This window comes from Galeopterus variegatus, unplaced genomic scaffold (genome assembly GCF_000696425.1).
Source record: "Galeopterus variegatus unplaced genomic scaffold, G_variegatus-3.0.2 Scaffold366, whole genome shotgun sequence".
NCBI lineage: Eukaryota > Metazoa > Chordata > Mammalia > Dermoptera > Cynocephalidae > Galeopterus > Galeopterus variegatus.
Genome location: NW_007726477.1, coordinates 115,756 through 128,082, shown reverse-complemented (window position 1 = coordinate 128,082; position 12,327 = coordinate 115,756). Strand labels below are relative to the sequence as shown.

At 43.2% G+C, this 12,327-nt stretch overlaps 1 protein-coding gene across 1 annotated transcript in view; it reads right to left on the bottom strand.

Moving 5' to 3' along the window:
- PLEKHM3 (pleckstrin homology domain containing, family M, member 3) overlaps positions 1–1,822 on the bottom strand; it is a 172,306-nt gene extending 170,484 nt beyond the window's left edge. The window contains exon 1 of the mRNA XM_008568005.1: positions 1,754–1,822. The gene's annotated coding sequence lies outside the window, so the exon portion shown is untranslated. The remainder of the gene's footprint in view (positions 1–1,753) is intronic.
- Between the last annotated feature and the right edge of the window lie 10,505 nt (positions 1,823–12,327).

Sequence of the window (12,327 nt, the reverse complement as noted above, 5' to 3'; positions counted from 1 at the left end):
ACTTTATGACATCTCGATCGCATGAATCTACTAACAAATGCATCTTAATGAGGACTGCCAGAAGCTGCATTTTCACAATGGCAAAGGCATCTGTGGATGGGGCTGCTGTGTGCTGATAAAGACTTAGAATACATCACTTTGCTAACACCAGTATTTTTTTAATTGTGGTAAAATACACAACATAAAGCTTATCCTCTTAATCATTTTTAAGTGTACAGTTCAGTAGTGTTAAGTACATTCACAATGTTGTCCAGCCAATCTCCAGAACTCTTTTCATCTTGCCAAACTCTATACACATTAAACAAGTCCCCACTCCCTCCCTCCTCTAAGCCCCTGGTAGTCATGATTCTACTTTCAACACTGGTATATTTTTATTTTATGTATTTATTAACAAATATGTATGTAGCAATTACTATATGGTAGGTACTGTTCTAAGCACTTTAAAAATATTAACTTGTTTAATCCTCATAAAAACCCTAATGAGGTTAGTACTGTTATAATTCCCATTCTACAGATTAGGAAACATAGCAAGGCTAAGTAAACTGCCCAAGGTTACACAATTAGGAATTTACCAAGCAGGAATCCAAACCGAGGTAGTCTGGCTTTATAATTCTTGCTACGAACCATTACATCATGAAAACATTCACTGTAATAACAAGTCACCAGGTGTTAATATTATTTCTTTGATGTGCATGATTTTCAAATACTTCTCTAAGTGCAGTTTAACCTAATGTTTGTCTCCTAACTAAAAATTAGACTATGTGCCCAAAGTGACTATCTGTATAGCCAAGTTTTAAGGCATTTTCTTGAAATTAATGAAACAAAAACTGCCTTGTATTTTATTTCATGTACACCAATTATAACTTACATGTGGTATTTTACAATAAAATATAAATACGAATCACAAATCACTATGGTTACTGAAATTAAAAAGAAAGAAAGAAAAAAATACAGGTGTTTCTCTCTAGCTCCTTCCAAGAAGGAAAAAAGAAAAGGAGGGGAAAATCTTCCAAATAAGTTTACGACATCATGCAGGGTTCAATCTCAGTTTAACTTGGTAAATATAACTTGTCTTGCTTTGCAAGCTATATATACAGACCAGTCTCAATTTGTCTTCCAATTGTATATCTCAGTAGAAATTTATTTTATTTACGGAGTGTGAGATTTTCTTATCTTGATTTTTTTTAGCTTGATAATCCTTTTATACAAGACCAAAATTATTTTATTTACGGAGTGAGTGTGAGATTTTCTTATCTTGATTTTTTTTAGCTTGATAATCCTTTTATACAAGACCAAACCATGCTTGTCATCAGTCGTGTGGTGTCATGTACCATACATTAAAAATGGGCAGAGTCGACAGAAAGAACAATAGTCTGTTTCTCCGGGAGCCCCAGCATGATGTGGGTTAAAAGCTCTGCTGAGGTTTGGTTTCTATGACCCCCTGGGAAGGGCGCACGGGGACGGGGCGGGGGGTTGGGGGAGGGAGTAAGACTAAAAACAACGCACCCAACAGTAACCTACTTCGACTACTTTCTACTCGTATTAATATACCTGATTCACAAAGATAAGCAGACACCGCATCATGTCATCTCTCCTCACCCATTCCCCATTGCGATGCAGCGCAGTCTTCAGCACGACATGAAAACCAGACCGGGGAAGAAACAGCAGCATCACCGCTGCCCTAGAGAGCTTCTGTCACCCCCACCCCGCCCCCACCGGCCGGCCAGGCACAAGGAAGGGGGCAGATGCTCACCCGGTCGCGGCTGCTGCTCTCCCTTCACCTGCGGAGCCTGCGGTCTGCTGCTGGTGGCGCTCGGCCTCGGCAGCCCGCCCGCCTCCCGGTGACAGCACGGCCGGCCGCCGACCATCCCGGCCCGGCTCTGTTTACAAGCGGCTTCTCGCGGTCCCACGCTTAAAAGCTTCCGCCCGGCAGCCCCGGCAGCCAGACCCGGACACACAAGGTTCCAGGCCGCGAGGACAGGACTTTCCTGCTCGAGGGACCGAGCGGCCAGGCCGGGCCTGACCGCACCCGCCAGGCCTCCTTACCTCATTACTTTCATATACACACTTTTTGTCATACACACACTGTCAAAGCAATGGCGTGTGCCACTGAGCCTCCTCACGGCTACTCTCAACGCTAAAATGGATGGCTGCGGCTGGAAAATTTCACCTGGAACATGCCCAGACGGGGCCGGTTATAAGCAGCTCCCTTGCCTAAGAGAAAAGTTCTTTCCGTAAATAGGCTATTGTTAGAATCTGGAGACTGCTTCTCATTTCAGGCTTGGAGCTGTGATGAAAATCCGTTCTCACTGCCCTTTCTTGTTGCATCCCGCAGGTTGAAAGTGAGTGGTTTTGAGGGGAGGTCTTCAACCCCACTGTGGACTCTCAGCAACACAGAAAGTGTGCGCGTGTGTGTGTGCGCGTGTACGTGTACGTGTGCGCGCGTGTGCGTGTGCATGTGCGCGCGTGTGTGCGTGTATGTGTGCGTGTGCGTGTATGTGTGCGTGTGTGTGCATGTGCGTGTGCGTGTGTGTATATGTGCGTGTGTATGTGTGTGCGTGCATGTGCGTGCGTGTGTCTGCATGTGCGTGTGTGTGAAAGCCCGCGTGTGGGCAGGGTGCTTCTTAGTGAGACCCCGACNTTTGCAAGCTATATATACAGACCAGTCTCAATTTGTCTTCCAATTGTATATCTCAGTAGAAAATTATTTTATTTACGGAGTGAGTGTGAGATTTTCTTATCTTGATTTTTTTTAGCTTGATAATCCTTTTATACAAGACCAAACCATGCTTGTCATCAGTCGTGTGGTGTCATGTACCATACATTAAAAATGGGCAGAGTCGACAGAAAGAACAATAGTCTGTTTCTCCGGGAGCCCCAGCATGATGTGGGTTAAAAGCTCTGCTGAGGTTTGGTTTCTATGACCCCCTGGGAAGGGCGCACGGGGACGGGGCGGGGGGTTGGGGGAGGGAGTAAGACTAAAAACAACGCACCCAACAGTAACCTACTTCGACTACTTTCTACTCGTATTAATATACCTGATTCACAAAGATAAGCAGACACCGCATCATGTCATCTCTCCTCACCCATTCCCCATTGCGATGCAGCGCAGTCTTCAGCACGACATGAAAACCAGACCGGGGAAGAAACAGCAGCATCACCGCTGCCCTAGAGAGCTTCTGTCACCCCCACCCCGCCCCCACCGGCCGGCCAGGCACAAGGAAGGGGGCAGATGCTCACCCGGTCGCGGCTGCTGCTCTCCCTTCACCTGCGGAGCCTGCGGTCTGCTGCTGGTGGCGCTCGGCCTCGGCAGCCCGCCCGCCTCCCGGTGACAGCACGGCCGGCCGCCGACCATCCCGGCCCGGCTCTGTTTACAAGCGGCTTCTCGCGGTCCCACGCTTAAAAGCTTCCGCCCGGCAGCCCCGGCAGCCAGACCCGGACACACAAGGTTCCAGGCCGCGAGGACAGGACTTTCCTGCTCGAGGGACCGAGCGGCCAGGCCGGGCCTGACCGCACCCGCCAGGCCTCCTTACCTCATTACTTTCATATACACACTTTTTGTCATACACACACTGTCAAAGCAATGGCGTGTGCCACTGAGCCTCCTCACGGCTACTCTCAACGCTAAAATGGATGGCTGCGGCTGGAAAATTTCACCTGGAACATGCCCAGACGGGGCCGGTTATAAGCAGCTCCCTTGCCTAAGAGAAAAGTTCTTTCCGTAAATAGGCTATTGTTAGAATCTGGAGACTGCTTCTCATTTCAGGCTTGGAGCTGTGATGAAAATCCGTTCTCACTGCCCTTTCTTGTTGCATCCCGCAGGTTGAAAGTGAGTGGTTTTGAGGGGAGGTCTTCAACCCCACTGTGGACTCTCAGCAACACAGAAAGTGTGCGCGTGTGTGTGTGCGCGTGTACGTGTACGTGTGCGCGCGTGTGCGTGTGCATGTGCGCGTGTGTGTGCGTGTATGTGTGCATGTGCGTGTATGTGTGCGTGTGTGTGCGTGTGCGTGTGTGTATATGTGCGTGTGTATGTGTGTGCGTGCATGTGCGTGTGTGTGAAAGCCCGCGTGTGGGCAGGGTGCTTCTTAGTGAGACCCCGACACCTTATCCTGCAGTGACTTTGGCCACTTTGCAAGAATATGCTGGTCTAGTTGGATAGACCTTCCATGCAGTTTCCCGTCTTATTTTCTATCATAGCACACTTCTTAGCTATTTTCTCAATTTATAATTACACCAGCTCCACCCCAGTCTCACCTACAAACTCTCTGAGGTTAGGAACATTTTGGTTTCACTCACCACCATGTCATAGGCACCTAGCACAGTGCCTGATACATATATATGTTTGAATGAATGAATAAAGGAATGTAAAAAGAAACTGCCAGAGAAGTCAGAGAAAGCAATATCACAAAAATCTAAAATTCTTATTCCTAACGCCCCTCCCCCCAAGATTAATAAGCAAATCTTTAACCATTGAGTTTTATTTTTTAATCTTTGGTTCATGTTCAGAGTTTAAATAAGCTTTTCAAAAACACACACACAAACAAAAAGCCTGCAATTTGAGGTAGGTTTTTTTGTTGTTGTTACCTAAACTTGCCTCACAACTTTGTACTTTCTTTTTTGCCTCACAACTTCTTACACATGGTTCCCTCTGATGAGATCTCTTGCCCCTATTCTATTCCCTTCGCCCGGCTAACTTCTCCTTGCTCTTTAAGAAGCCGATGACATCACACCTTTCCTGGAAACCTTCCCTGACGGAGGAATCTGCTCCTTTTCTGCAGTCCTAGAGGATCTCCTGTGTTCCTCTATAAATGCATTCATCACATTGTACCTCATTCATCTATAGTCTCATCAGTCTTCTGTTAGATTAGTGGTTCTCAAAATTCAGCATGTAACACAATGCTTCTCCAACTTTAATGGGTGGGGAGCCTGTTAAAATGCAGATTCTGATTCATTAGGCCTGGGATGGGCCTCTGTACCTGTAATGAACTCTCAGGTGGAGCCACATTTTGGATGTCAAGGTTCTTGATTGCTGGTTCCTGAATTCTGTGATTTTAGCAAGTGCCTCAAAGTACTTCTGCTGTAGGTGATCTGTGGACCACCCTTTGAGAAAAACTATACCAGTCTGTGACATCTGAGGACAGGGCCCATGCCTTGTCATTGTTTTTTCACTGTGCATTAAGTACAAGTTCTGGCACATAAAATGCATTAAAAAGGCACGTTTATGGAATGACGGGATTTATTCACAATCACTGATACAGAACCTCAGCACCAGAATTAAGGGGGCAATCCCAGAAAAGGGATGAAAGGTTTAGGGATGAGAATAATCTGAGCTGGACACCTACTGGCTGGTGGGTCTCTATCAACTGAAGCATTTTGCTTCTATAAATTTAAAATATTTAAATTTATGTCTCCATTCAAAAGGCTGTCTGCTAACAGCAGCCCCACCATCTTTTTTTTTTTTTTTTTAAATAGGCTATTTTTTAGAGAAGTTTTAGGTCCACAGCAAAATTGAATGGAAAGTACAGAGAGTTCTCACACACTCCCTGCCACCACACACGTACAATCGCCCTCTCTATCAACATCCTGCACCAGAGTGGTACATTTGTTACAATCCGTGAACCCATATTGACACATCATTATCAACCAAAGTTCATAGTTTATATTAGAGCACCAACTTTTTAATTACTTTATACAGTGACATTCAGGAAAGCCTTTCTTTGAATAATCAGAATAATTTTAACAGAATAAAAAGAGACTTAAAAGATGATCTAGTCCAACCATTATCTATAGCTACTTTCTTACTCCAAAACTTTTAATGACCTCGTATTGGCAGAAGGGGTTCAAACTCTGTAACCTGACCCTCTACCTTATTGGCCCATTCTACATGTCGGGGACATATTTTTTTTTTCTCTGTTCAACACTCCTACTTCCTTCAGGGAACTTCCCCTACCTCTAAGTCACAGGGTAAGCATGTGATCAATGCTAGACCAATTCTGCTACCCATGGTACCTTAGTCTCCTGGTCACAGTGGATGATCCAGGGATGGGCATGTGATCCAGCCAATCAGAGTGCTTCCCTGGAATTTTCCTTTATTGAGGTATCATTAACAAATAAAAGTTTGCCCCATTATTTTCCCTTCTGCATTCTTTGAAGGACTGGGACCTTATCTTACTCATCTTTGCATTTTCTACAACACTTCATGGTACCTAGTAAATGATCTCAATAAATGCTTGTTAAAACAAAGTGAAATACCAAATAACAGGCAAGAAGATGCCATTATTATATCCCTTCATTAGATTTTTTCCTTTTAGCCTTCATTTACAAAAGTAATGCTCAAGCCAGATCCAATAAAGCAATGCTGTCTTCCACTTGATAAAACAAATGTTTCATCAAAAAGTGTTTTAAATTTAATCAGAAAAATTTTGGTGCTATTTATAGCTGCTTAAAGTTTGCAAGCCAAGTATACCTTGCTTATCTCCCAAATATGCCTAAGTAAAGATGATTGGGATATTCATTTAGAATAATCTAATATAATTAGTTTGTCTTCTTAGGTCAATTAAAAGCATTTGAGATGTAGAATATTAAAGTCACAAATGGAATCATTTGTTGAAATTATAAACGAACCTGCTATTCAGCTGGTAGACACCCACAAAACCATAACCATTGTTAAAATACTGAAACAGTTCCAGGTTGGTTACTAGCCTCTGTTTCTAAGCTTCCTAAGTGTCCCAAAGTCTCTCTACAAGGAACTCCCCACATCCTAAAATCCACTGCCCAAAAAATTAATACCTGAGCCTAATTTGCTGGGATAGTGGGTATCTTTGGGACCCTGCTCTTCTCTTGTGGCCAGAATTCTTTCTGATTAGTTGATGGCCAGGCCACACATATTTTTATATCTTTTGACTGTCACTCCTACAAATAGGTTAACAGGAAAAAAGAAATGAAAAGCCTTTAACAAAGCAAACTATTCAATGATTCCCCACTCTACCACCAACTACCAAAGCCTTTTAAACCAAAAAGATCAACAATAAGTGATAGAATTTACAGAAAACATCTTTAACTGGATAATTTGAATTAGGTCATTTAAGCAGGTAATTTGAATGCAGTCATTCAACAAGCATGTATTACATGAATTCACTGTCCTCTAGGTAGGGGATTCATAGGTTCACAGTGCTTTATAAAAGGGTCAGTACTAACCAGAAGTCTCTGTTAAGAGCTTACTGATTGAGAAAATGGTCCAGAAAGTTAAAACCTTGTTAAAAACAAACAAACAAACAAAAAGTCCCAATCTTTATGTGGGACAGAACCTTTTTGTATAATAAATTCTTAACTTCCTTCTGAGAAAAATCTAGCATTCCTGATACAATGCCTAAGTAATTTGCAAAGTTGAGATAAACTTTAGTAGCATTGAGTTGTTGCAGATTGGGTTCCACTGAAAACAGACTTTAGAGAGACTTTAGCATGTGGGGAGTACCCTTGAGATCAACACATGTGCAAAGAAATGTTGGGGAATTGACTTGGGCAGAGGGAGAGGTATATCTGTGAGGCCCACCAACAGCCTCGGCCAACCCCATGAAGATCTCTAAGATAGAGTGGTCCTTCAGAGGCTTCTGAGCAGTCCTGAGTTGGGCCAAGAACAGTGGTCTGCTGGCAAGCTTACCCTTTGAAAAACCAAAGCTCTTATATTTTAGTGTTTGCCAGTTTCTATGGTGTCAATACTCCTACTATGCCTAATTTCAAGCTCAGGATGTAGCATCACAGAACATAGTTGGAGATGTGCCCATTCAGGCCCTGAGAGTCAATAGAAGCTGGCTCCAGCACCCTAAAATGGCCAGGCCTTTATAGTCCTGCAGCTTTTAGGCTTTGGATTTGGGCTACTCTGGGATGTGGCTTGGCCTTGGCAAGGCAGATCTTTGCAGAGGACACAATCCCTGAAGGGGCTGACCACTGAAGGCAATCTGCTGACAGCCCTCCCAGCATCTGGGGCAAGTCCTTTTTTGATGGGGTATCTGGACAGTGCATCAGAGTCCACCACACTTGTTATGGGAAACCAGTCACCTGCCCACTCCAATGTCAGTCAAAGAGTCTAGTCATCTTTCACTTTTAGATGGTGAAGCTAATAAATAAACATATGGGAAGATTTCCAGAAGTTCCAAACAGTAAATATTCAGGAAGTAATGAAGGCAAAAGAAATTCCGGAAGTTTGGGAAATCAGACGGAGCTGCTCAGACAGGCCTTCATAAAGAGCAAGGGGTTGAGCCTGCCTTGAAAAATAAGTGGAATTGAGGTAGAAAAGCAGAAGCGATTGAATAGGAGCAGCATTGCATCATGGTTAGAATCTTGGCTCTAGCACTCATTAGTTCTTAGGCCTTTCACAAATTACTTCTTTGCCTCAGTTTCTGCATGTGTAAGATGGGGATGATGATGGTGATAATAGTATAATAATGGTAATAATATTATCTGCCTCAAAGTGTTGTCAGAATGAGTTAATTCACATTAAGAATTTATGATAGTGCTTAGTAACATTTGGACCCAATAAGTGACCTGTTATTGCATGCTGCAAATTGTGAAGCTAGCACATTGCAGAAGACTGCAAACAATAAAAATAAAAAAAGAGAGTATACTGACTTTTAACTAGGAGTGATCAACTATTCTCTCTTCCTGCCAAGAGTGAACCTTTGGATTGGCCTTTCCTGGCAGCAAGAAAATAACAAAACTTTGACATGTGCTCAAAACTAAATTGCCAGAAGAGTTTCAAAGAGCAGAGGTTCATTTCACCAGAACTGGTCCTCGATGGTAGGCACACCCCTGACGATGTGCTCAAAACTAAATTGCCAGAAGAGTTTCAAAGAGCAGAGGTTCATTTCACCAGAACTATTCCTCGATGGTAGGCATACCCCTGACATTTACAAGGACCAGGGCAAGAAAACAAATGGATGCCCTCAATTTCCCAGCCCAGGCCTTGTCCTGCACCACAAGGACCCACATGTGTTTGTAGGTGCCTCAGCTGCCATGTCCTAGCTTCGTCTACTGCCTCCCCAGCCACAGTCACTCCTCAGGCCTATGAGAGCACACTGACTGCTGGGTTGCCCACTAGGAGGATGAGACCTGGGGAAAAGGCCCATGAAGCCATGGGGGCAGGTTCCCAACTTTGGGTGCAGGGAATTCTGAGGCCCCAGATACCTGTCCTAGGAGGAGGGAGCTCCAGGTTTCTACCTTCTTGGCCAGAGAGATGTGGCCAGAGGAGGGCCAGTGTGGGGCCCTCTAACGCATGAAGCCCAGGTCAGTGGCCCAGTTGCCTGGTCTAAGGGCAGTAGTTGAAGGTTTGACTGGGGATCAACTCTTTTAACGCAATACTCCATCTTTAGTACATATGGGATTGTGATAAGGTAATTATGTCATAATAGAGGCTTTGCTATACTAGAAAAAGCACTGGATTGGGAATCAGGACATCTGACTTATAAGCCTAGCAGAAAAGTCTAGGATCATGAATTATATTTATTATGCTTATTATTCTTCATAACACTAAACACAGTGACGGCCCATAGCAAGATCAAATGAGCAATTTGTTTTTGTGATATCAAACACTATTGAGATTCCAGAATTCCGTTTGGTTTTCAAAAGTCATTATTATTAAGGTTGTTTTTTTGTTTTGTTTTTGTTTTTTAAAAATCTCACCCAAGGTCCAATTCTGTCCCTAAGAGCTGATTCTCCTTTTGCTTTCCTATGTGATCTACAAATCTTCCCCCCTAAGACTCCAGAGAACTTTTACACTATTCAGTCCCTTTCACCAGAATTGGAATCACTGATATGAAAGAACCTGACACCCAAAACACTAAATTCTTCAGTTCCTGCTGGATGATTCTTTATTTCACACATTTTAATTATTATGCAAATAGAAGTAGTTACCCAACAGATAGGTTGTTAATGGTACACATACAAGAAACTAATATCTCTCAAATAATTGTAAGTTCATGCTTTTGAAAATAAATAACATCAGAAATGTAAACTGAATTATACAGAAGGATCCCCACATGTGAGCTGTTCACAGTCATTAAAATAAAAGGCAGATCAAAGTTAAAGGGAGTGAGAATTCATCCTCTTAGTTTCCCAAGAAGAGTATTTCTTTGCCTATGGTGTCTTTCTAGGACCCAGAACCAGAAAATAGCTTTTATCCTATTGGCTGCAATATAATCATTCCTCCCAGGAGTTGACATATGATGTGTGTGTGCATTGGTGGTGGTGGTGGGGGGGGATAATTTAGGGAGGGGAGAAGGCTTTGTGATACTCACTGAGCTGCAAATAACTACTCCCATGTATTTGTGTAACTAGAGTCACCCCACTTTTTAATGCTAGCCTGTTTTTGCACTCAGTTTGTTCAAAAACTGTCAGATCAGATCATTCTGGAACCCCCGAAAAAGTCCTCCAGACAAAGGTGTGCCATAGCAGGTTTCATTCACTGCAATGCTTCTGAATGATGCTTTAGACATTTTTTATTACAAAGAAGCTAATAATTGAACTTATTCACTTTCATATCAGAGAATCTGACGCTTCCTAAATAAATTAAGGTTGACCTTTTTCCACATTCTCAGTCCAGAGTATAACATATCTTTAAATATAAATGAAGTCTGGGTTTTCTAATTATCAGAAAAAAGAGTTGCAATATTCCAGGGATCTTTGTGTTCCCTCCTATGACCGTTGTTCCTCCGCTCTTTTTCTTCCACATTCGTGAAATCTTTTAACATTTTTCAACTCTGAGTGGCAGACATATTTTGGGGTGACTTTATGTTGTTTGCATTATTCTGCTTTGGAGACTTGAAGCTCTCAAAGGGCAGGGTTAAAATGACGTCTTAAGAGGCAGGAGGTTTAGGGAGAAATTGGTAAAAGGCCACAAAAATGCTTACGTTGTGTAATGATAAAAATAAAATAAAATCACATCCTACAAAGAACTGCTCAGTAAATGAGAACGAGAGGCACCTTCCCCAAGCATTTGAGGGAGTCTCTTGCCATTTTCAGGAAGGGCAGGTTGTCACTCAATAGACAGATGAGCCAATAGACACAGTGGTATGTTTGATTCCTGGGAGGGATGGGTGTACAGAAGAATGGAGGAGAAAAGGAAGAAAGCAACAGTTAAAACCTGATTCCTGTCATAAGCTGAGCTCCTCACGATGCACACACGCACACACACACACACTCCTTGGCACGCAGACACACACAGAGTTTTGCTATTCTTCGGCTAATGGGATTGGCACCGCTTAAAGCAGACTGCTAGGTCATTGTCTGCGACCACAGCAAGAGAAACATTATTTAAAGACCATTCAGACCCTAAAAGAAGCGGCTGAGCAAAGTAATTATCGAAGACTCTCCATTAACTAGGGCATCTTTGCTCTTTGTCTGGGTTGGTTTAATAAGGCCCACTAATGGGACTGTGTGGGAGGGGGTACAATAATGGTTCTAAAAAAGCCCCTTCTTGGCCCTTTTCTTACTGGGGACTGTCTTTACAGAAGCTGACAGTAAAGCCAAAAGTTATCATACTGCAAAACGACCTTCACACAAACTTGGTTTGAACCCCTGCTGCTTAGGACTCAGGTTTTCAAAATTAGGAAATGCCTTTGTCTCCCTCGCTTTCTTTTATTCTAATGTGATTTTCCCCCAGTTCCTCTTATTGATCCTTGGCCCTTTGGTTTCTTGGGAATTTGTCATTGGAAACAGCAGCACTCAGTGCTAATAAAGCAGAATGACACTCCTGAGGAATTTCTCCTTTAGCTTCTTCCACTCATTTTCCAGTACTTTGCTACTCCAGAAAAATCGCCTCTCCCATTATGCCTTTTAAATATGAAGTTAGAAATCAATCACATGCTTACATTTCAAACTTGGTATGGCCTCCTAAATCCAACTGCTGTTTTCTAATCAGCTAGCTTTGCAACAAAGGCCTCAAACACTCAGCTCTCCTGGAAGCTTGTGTCCCATGAGGGGAACTCTTGTGCATTATTAGTTTGGGCAGGGAAGTGGCCAGAGCTGTCCATTTCTCTTCATTTCTCTTGCCGCAACTCTAGGCCAAATTTTCATCTTCTCTCCTCTGGATGACAGCAATAGTTCTGCAGTAGTGTCCCAGCAACACGATTTGTCCTTCCAACCCATTCTCCCTACAACAGCCCGAGTAACTCTTTCAAAACAGAAACCTGCTGAAGTTTTTCAGTGGCTTCCTATATTGCCCATAAAAATTCTTAACATCATCTGTAAGACCCACACATGGTCTAGTCCTTTCTTTCTCTCAAGCAACACCTTGTGCCATGCTCCCACCAACTATCTGCTCCAGCCACAGGG